The sequence below is a fragment of the Parasteatoda tepidariorum genome, chromosome X2 (assembly GCF_043381705.1).
Source record: "Parasteatoda tepidariorum isolate YZ-2023 chromosome X2, CAS_Ptep_4.0, whole genome shotgun sequence".
NCBI classification, from domain to species: domain Eukaryota; kingdom Metazoa; phylum Arthropoda; class Arachnida; order Araneae; family Theridiidae; genus Parasteatoda; species Parasteatoda tepidariorum.
The window spans coordinates 18,475,415-18,481,854 of record NC_092215.1 but is presented as its reverse complement, the minus strand read 5'-3'; the positions used below and the strand labels follow the sequence as shown (position 1 = coordinate 18,481,854).

Below are 6,440 nucleotides of genomic sequence, written 5' to 3'. Positions count from 1 at the left end.
TATATATATATATTAGACTTCAACTTGTCAGAAGTAGTGGTGAGTAAATACCCCATAAATCGAATTTACTAAATCAAGTTGCATACATTACAACGAAAATCTCGTTACTACAGAAAAATACGTATTTATCTGCATTCCGAAGCAAAGCAACATCCTGCTTTAACCTTTTTCGGTGCCCTTATTTACAATCTAGTGACATTTAACAACTCGTTCTCCTTCCGGAGATTTTCTTCTTGGTTTTTTTTTTATTAATATCAGAAAATGCTAAATAGAAGGGTGGGTCGTTAAAAGCCGCTGGATTGGGAAATTGTTTCAGATATAGTGTTGCCTATCTGTCTTCTTTATACCGGAATATAATAAATCCCTACAGGTATTATAAAGAAAAATTTGATTTTTATTGAACATTGGTTATTTAATCATTTTAATACATATTTATGTAGGCATGTTTTCTCAATATTTAAGCTAAATATTTGATAAGAAAAGCGGAATAAAATAGAAGTAAAATAGTAATATACAGTTTGAAATGGAAGATTTTAGTTCAGTGAAAATTTTTTGATTCAGATTTGAATGACTTTAAATTGTATATCTCGCCTTCTCTTTTACAAACAGTATATAACATGAAAAATTACATACCAGGTATTATACCATCAAGCTCTCTCTAGTATGGTGTTTAATATACCATATAGTATGATATCATAGATCCCTTATACTATGGAAAAGGTATAAATGTAATCAAGAATAGTATGGTAACGTATATCTTGTATAGTATGGTATGTATGAATGGGTCCTTCCTATAAAGAGGCAGTGACGTTTGTGGGACAGAAGTGGTATTCTTGGTCATAGATGGCACCACAGAAAAGCAAAAAAAAACACCCTCTGCCTTAAATTCACTTGGCTTTCACCAAGCAGGCTTGTTGGCATCGGCAAGTGGCATTAGAAACAACAACAGTGTGGTATAGAATGTCTCGTATCTCGTAGTATAAGTAATTGTATACTATAAGGTGTATTGATATTGTTCTCGTCTGACTTTATAATGGAATTATCTGAAAAATCTTTATAATACTGCTCAATCTTTGGTTGCTAATAACACATTTAGTTTCCCTCTGTCAAGAACTGCTAAAAGCACCTTTGAGGCTCTAAAAGCAACTTAAAGATAGTTGTAGTAAAAATGAGGTGATTGAATGAGGGTTTTCCGGGAATAATTAAAATCCATAACTACCAATTTTTTTTAACGGATGCAATTTTTATATTGAATTGCTTCTTCGCCGTGATGAATTTCAGTGAATTGTTATTGTTGAGAATAGATTAACTCCTCCCGAATATTATCTAATATTGAAATAGTTCTTTTACCAGTATTTTCTCTTTTCCCGTACCAGTATTTTCACTTTTCTCTGCGTGAATGTGTTAAACTGTACCTAACCTTATAGTAAACTAAAGAAAAAAAATATGTTATAAAATGTTGCTAATTTTACTGCATTTTTACTGAAATTTTGAATTTGATTAGTCACCGCTTTTTTAAATTTTAGTCATTTTAATTACTTTTTAGCAATAGCTATCAAATCAGCAAATTTTGTTACGAATTAACACGTTCACGCCGGGGTGACCCACCGGTGGGTCACGCTAGATTGTCTCATATTGGCAGCGCACCGGAGTAAAAACTGGTAACAATAAATTTCATTTTTTAGTTTTTTTCCGGGAATAATAAAAGTCTATAGCTACCAATTATTTTTAACGGTTGCAATTTTTATATTGAATTGCTTCTTCGCCATGATAAATTTCCTTACAGTGAACTGTTATTGTTGAGAATAGATTAACTCCTCCCGAATATTATCTAATATTGAAATAATTCTTCTACCAGTATTTTCTCTTTTCCCGTACCAGTATTTTCACTTTTCCCGGCGTGAGCGTGTTAAATATGCTGTTATAATTCTTAAAATACCAAAAAATAACTTTTCTGATAATTAAAATGCATTAAAAATTATTTTAACGTCTCTGAAAAGTTCACAATAAAAAATTTCACATTTATGTTATGGGGATTTTTTCTTTTGCACTTTTAGAAGAAGAAAAATTGCCGGTCATAAGTGTTAGTTACAAAAAAATGTGTTACTGAAAATTTCAAACTTTCCTTAAAAAATTTCCATCATTTAAAATTTGGTAATGATTATTATTTTGTACATGTACTCATTTTTTCATTTGTTACGATAAACAATATTAGTTTCTTTTCGAATCCATTAAATAAACGAATATAAGCATATACACTTTGCCACCATTAGAAAAGAAAAATTCGACAAATTGGCATATCTGTACTAAAATTGATTCTCAACTATTTATTTTTCATTACAGCAGGGTTCACAATCTTACAGTGTATTGCAGAACTTCCGAATAAATACCGTCTAGTGGATGGATGTTTCTTTCCCTCTATCTGTGTTCTATGTCCTTTTTCCTTTGTGTGTGAATGTGTGAATGTGACCCGCCCTATAAACGGGTTGTGGTAGTGTGACGTGGGCGACGCTGTTCCACCGCCGTGGCTTCGCCACAGGTGCCCACTGGGTAACGAAAAGAGAATTAGCAGTTCTGGCACTTTCTGTGGCCAATGAACAATATCTCCAAGTGCCCGCCATTAAAAAAAAAAAAAAAAAGCTTTCACGCTTAAATGAAAATCTCAAATTTTTACCTGCTCTTTGGCATAACTATCAACTTTAATTCCTTTCAGATAATGTTTTTCAAGTTGTTTTGAAATGAGAATTGAATTACATTTATAAGTAAAGATTATTCCATTTTTGTTTTTCCAGAACTTAAACAAACTGTCGCATTTATTAGATATTTCAGTTGCAGTGTTACAAAGTTATTTTAATTAAATTTTTAAATCCGAGAATTAAGTGGAATAACATAAATTTTGTTAGTAATTCAAATATAAGAATAAATTTTCATGCGGCATTTGTAAAAGTAAGCAGTTACGCTTCATGCTTCTGGAATTGTTTGACTCGTTGAATGCCATGGGAGCCATCGGTGACCGGCACTGAGTTTGCTCGTAGCGCCAAGGGTGTCACCGGTGACCAGTGAAGCCAAGATTATTAGAAACACATAATTCGAGAAAAAAAAAATTCTAATATTATTATCGTTACTAAAATGGTTTGAAGAAATTAACTCCTTGGGGACGGGTGATTCATAAAAGCATTCGTACAAAATCAGGCTCAGGATGTAAACCACTATTTCTCAAAAAAAAGGTAGCTTAAATGTAAGCTTTGCTCATTTGACAGACTTACTTTGCGTTTACTTTAATTACTGTTAGTTTATTCATATATATAAGCAATGTTAGTTCAAAGTATAACTAATTTTATTTTGAACTAAAGTAATGATGAATTAAATAAATCAAACAATTATAACCCCGCCCACAAATAAACTACTAAAGAACTACTTTGGTTACCAGTTTTATCTTTTTACTCTGATTGATGCAGTTTCATGCTGTCACGTATTTCTGACAGTCGGCCCGAAAGGGTTAATGCAATATAGAACTCACAAAAATAGTTTTATTTATTTACACAGAGACGCCAACTTGCTCCGGACAGAAAACAAATTTTTTTCAAGTTTTAATTTATCAATTGTGATTCTTGGATTAATAAATTCAATTTTTATCTACCACTATTTCCAAACAATTTGTAGACTTATATAATTCACCACTTTTTTCAGATATGTCATGCTCGACCTTTTAAAAAACTTGACAAGTCTATCTAATATTTGCAAATTTAGTTTGCAGTTATTTACCGTTTTGGTCAGACGGGCAAGCCATGGAAAATTAGCGTGACATTCAACGTGTTGAAAGCTAACAGCTGGAGCCCCTGAATTAGACAGGCCGACTTATCGTTTATTGTTGGAGCAAAGAGCTAACATAAGCACAGCGAATAAATATTTTCAAGTGGTAGTTAATTTATCTTAATTCTTGGTTTAATAAGTTCGATTTAGTAAATTTTAATCCACCACTATTTCTGAACAATGCGTAGACTTATATAATTCACCACTTTATAGTACTTATTACATGCCTCGCATTTTTAAATGCAAGCAAATATTCTCAACTATTTGCAAAATTTACTTTGTAGTTATTTACCGTTTTTTAAATTGTTTTGGCGTGTCTGTAATAACATAACTAATACTAACATAACCTTAACTTGCGAACTTGTTTGCTCCTATATTGCTCGATAGGTCAGCTCTGATAGTATAGGAGCCTTACTAACAGCCATTGGTACTGTACGTCTAGACTGAAACAATCTGTTTTAACTCAATATTTTCCAAAATTTAGAGTGGCTGGTAAGAAACTCGAGTTGCTTTAAAGACAAAAACTTCTAGTTGTGGTTTGCATTATTGTCGAAAATAATTCGGACAGTATTTTTCCCAGTATTTTTATTTCAAGAGTAGGGTAGAAGCTTATAACTTGAGATTTATTCAATCATAAGTTCATAAAACAATATTTGACTTCGTAAGTTCTTAAAGCTTATGGAGTTTATCAAATAAATATTATTAGTAAGTGTATTTCCTAACATCGTTATCCTTGAGGTTTACCAGTTCAGAGTATCTATTCTGAACATTATTATAAAAAAAACCCTGAAACTTTTGGTTCGATGACTTTCATTTCGTTTTCTTTATTGCTACAGAAAGAAAAACATGCCAAAGAGAGAAAGTTCAGTCACTACTTCAGTGATTGAAGCAGAGTCAAAATATATTTTTCTTTCTCTTCGCGTGAAATAACGTTTTTTTCTTTATATCAGTAATGCTGACCACTTTTTTTCCTTCGATTTCCGCCATTGATGAAATCGGTTCGCTGCATTATTTAGGGCATATTTCTTCAGCTACGCAAGAAAAAAATGGCAAGTGTCTATTAAAAGAATCAGATCTACTTACCAGAGAAGTCTAGGATATAACACAGGTAATAAGTCCGAAAGATGCATTAGGGGTAACTATAAAAAATATGAAAGCCTTGTTTCAATAAAGTTACAAAATAAAGTTACAGAAAGTACTAATAATATACAATAATATGCACACAAAAATATTATGATATGCAAAATATACTACACAAAATATATTATAGGCAGTAAAGTTTTTTTTTCAAAAAAGAGATAGTTAAAATGGTACACTTCCTAATTAACTTATGCATTATTTAATATGCAAATAAACGTTCAACTTACATAAAATAAATCTTAGATTTGTTCAAAATAACACTTTTGAGATTGCTGTTCCAAATAATGCTATTACTTTAAGCACTAGCGCCCTCTTCCCTGTGTGAAAATGACGCGAAAAATTATTTTTACTAAAATTAATGAAATTTCTGTAATTTTTTGAACTGAAATAGTTTTTCAAATGCTGAAAATGTCGTTATTCATCATTGAAATTTCATAAATTAACCTAATCATCAATTGCTGAGAAATTTAAATCGCATTTATGGATTTTATATTTTATATGAAATTTCATAAATTTACCTAATCATCAATTGCTGATAAATTTAAATCGCATTTATGGATTTTAAATTTTAAGGCAATTAAAATTCCCACTAGTTAACAGTTTTTTTAGTAACTATTAGACTGTTTTCATAGTTAAAAGATACAAAAGAATAATCATGCTTGTTATTAGAGAGATAGAGAAAATATATATACAAAAGGGACACCGGTGTCCCATCTGCGCCGAAAGGTTAAATGTGTAGCATGCGTGGAAATACAGAAAGAAGAAAAAAAAACAGAAATATTTTTTTCTTAATGCCTTTGTATGTAACGTTTTCCCCTATATAACAGGGCTGCCCACTTTCTATGCTTTTTTGAAAAAAAATTATTCCAGAGGTAGCTATATTTATGCTGGGCTGTGCTCTGTCCATCCTAGGATTTTCCAACCTGAAGGTGGGGTAGAGGATCATAACAATAGATATGATCCATCAATGTGTCAAAGGGAAAAATATATTGTTATGAATAGATCTTTGAAGTGGGGACTCTTAAATTTTAACAAATGTCCATCGCCAAACATTTGGCGATGGACATTTGTAACATCTCTTCAGCAACCCCTAAAGATTGTACCACCACGTGTTGTCAATAGAGAATTTTTAGCAATCAAGATGGAGATATGTGATTATCAATTGTTAGATAATCGTTTTTCATTTATCATAAACATACCAATCTAATCAATATGTGGGATTTTTAACAAAATTTATTTAGAAGTTATTTTATGCTCGCAGTCAATGTTCATTTTTTTTACGAAAGTGCACGTTTAGTAAAAAATACAAAATCTAAAAAAAGTTCATTTACAAAATAATTGTTTAGTAGAAATTTTCAATTTCCTGATATTCCAGATTTTAAGCTAAGCAAAACTGTTGTGATTTTTCCTAACTTTTTGCATTTTTCTTTGATATTTATGAATTTTGTGCACGTTCAGATGACCACTATAATCTACCAAAGTAAACA

General features: G+C 31.1%; 1 protein-coding gene across 1 annotated transcript in view; it reads right to left on the bottom strand.

The window, feature by feature from the left end:
• The window catches only part of LOC107450569 (small conductance calcium-activated potassium channel protein 1-like), a 640,664-nt gene that overhangs the window by 442,271 nt on the left and 191,953 nt on the right, over window positions 1–6,440 (bottom strand). The window contains exon 3 of the mRNA XM_071188289.1: window positions 4,897–4,952. The gene's annotated coding sequence lies outside the window, so the exon portion shown is untranslated. The remainder of the gene's footprint in view (window positions 1–4,896; window positions 4,953–6,440) is intronic.